Source organism: Miniopterus natalensis, chromosome 9 (genome assembly GCF_054644295.1).
Source record: "Miniopterus natalensis isolate mMinNat1 chromosome 9, mMinNat1.hap1, whole genome shotgun sequence".
Classification (NCBI taxonomy): domain Eukaryota; kingdom Metazoa; phylum Chordata; class Mammalia; order Chiroptera; family Miniopteridae; genus Miniopterus; species Miniopterus natalensis.
This window is the reverse complement of record NC_142089.1, coordinates 43269840-43272086: the sequence shown is the minus strand read 5'-3', so window position 1 is coordinate 43272086 and position 2247 is coordinate 43269840.

Sequence of the window (2247 nt, the reverse complement as noted above, 5' to 3'; positions counted from 1 at the left end):
GATCTTCCTGCTGCAGGCCGGGCTGTATGTCAGACTTATTTCATGACTGTGGTTCTAAGGATTTTCTCACACTGTGCTTCCGGCCCCACCCTCCCTCCTCTTAGTTTACTTCCTCATTTTCTAGAGTATGTTCTCATCAAACTTCATTGAGAAATAAAAGTCATGCAGGGAAGATGCAGCCTTGCATACCTAAAAATGCATTTGCTCTGTCCCTCCACGTCAGTTACAATTGGGCTGAGGCATAGAATACTTGGTTGAAAGTCATTTTTCCTCAAACCTCTGAAGACTACATCACTGCTACATCCCTAGCACATCCTAGAACAATTCCTGGCACGTATTTGGCACTCAGCAAATATTTGTTGAATGGATGAATGGATAAATGACTGTGATACTTTTTTCAAAAAAATTTTAAATTCTCTTCTGTTTCCCTCCATATTTCTGTCTTTTTCTCTCTTTCATTGTTGAAATCCCACAAATCACCACAAAATATGTACTGATCTTTTTTCGCCTGCTCATATTTAATAAAGAGACTCTGAAAAGCTGATTTGAGGATACTACATCCATGAGGGCTTCTCAAAATATGTTCCTCAGCATCATCTGGGGACTTGCTAAAAAGGCAAATTCTCTGGCTTTATCCCATCTGTAGTGAATCAGAAGCTCTGAAGATGAAAATACATGTGTACATTTCCCTCAAGAAATCTGTTTTTATGAACCCTCCAAGAGATCCTAAGGTACACAAAACTTTGAGAGCTACACAGGTAGGGCCAAGACTGGCATCCATTGCTTTCAGGTTACCTGGAAGGGAATGACCATTTATTTACACAGGGAGATCTTTTCGATGGAACTGTTTAATTTCTTAAGTGAGGGAATCTTGGGTCTCTTTCCCAGGGAGTAGATATCTGACTGCTACTGTTCTGCTGAATGGCTGAGAGTGGGACACAGTGACCAATGCCTCTGATATGATAACAGGATGAACAAAGTGACTCTTAGATCTCTAGAACTGCTGAAATTTTTTAACAAGGAGCCATTGTTCCAGTTCTCTAAGAGATCTGGCTGTTTGGGCCAGTCATTGAGTTTCCTGTATCTTCTTTCTTAGACATATATCCCTTCCATAAACTCTCATCACTTGAGGTCACCTGTTTTCTGTTCTTGCTACCTTCAAGTCTAAAATTATAAACATTTTGTCATTATATGCACTATTGGGATTACTTGCAACTCAAAAAACCAAGCAGGCTATGGCATAGACTTGGAAAACAAAATTGCAGCTCTTCATTTGAGAAAATACATGTGTATATTTCCCTCAAGGACCATTAGGTGGCACTTTCTGCTCTACTTATAATCACTATTCACTACTTTCCTTAGGACAAATCTTTAATGGGGTTACCTTAGCTTCTGGTGGCACCTCCTCAAGATCTTGTGAGAAAATGGTTGCACCTTGGTGACTCAGTCAGTCTTTGGTAACTCATGCAATTAGTTTTGCTGTTTGAGTCAAGAACTGAATAATAACTTGTGATTGTTCACCACTCGGTCAAAAATTGCATCTATTTTTACTTTGCCCAGTGAGAAATCTGAATACTAAATTCCAAATTCAACAAAATACAACCCAGTCATCTTAATCTAGTATTTCAGTAAAACATTACTAACTTTATCACTCTAAGGATATTTTCCCCCTTGCAATAGGGTCTAATAAAATGAAGTTCAAAAGTTAAAGATGGTTCCTACAAATAAATCCTGAAATTCCCAAGCAGAGTAATAACAATGATCCTTTGGATTTTATAGAAATTTTGTTGCTATAAGTTTAAATAATATGCAAATCAATATTTCAGTAATTATCAGCAGATTTCTTTTTTTCTTATTTCCCCATGTGTCTAAATTTTACTCATCCATTAAGAATCAGCTCATGCTTCATCACCTCTGACAAATCTTTACCAAAACCTCCCTCTAGCCTAATTAGGGGGGCCCTCCTCAGTGCTCTGCATACCTCTCACACGGCACTAACCGCACTGTCTTAGATTTATCTTTTTGTGAGTTATAATCTCTTAAAGAGCAGGGCTATGTTGTAGTCATTTCTATGTCCTATTTCTATAGTACACAGTGGAGTGTCTAATTAGATTTTCATTGCAGAGCAATACAGGTCCCTAATTATTTGATCAGAAAAACTATTTGATCCTTTAATGTGTTTTTTTTTTAATAAGTCAGTAATCCATTTAACTTATGAAGTATATGAAAAAGCAATACTGGTTAAAG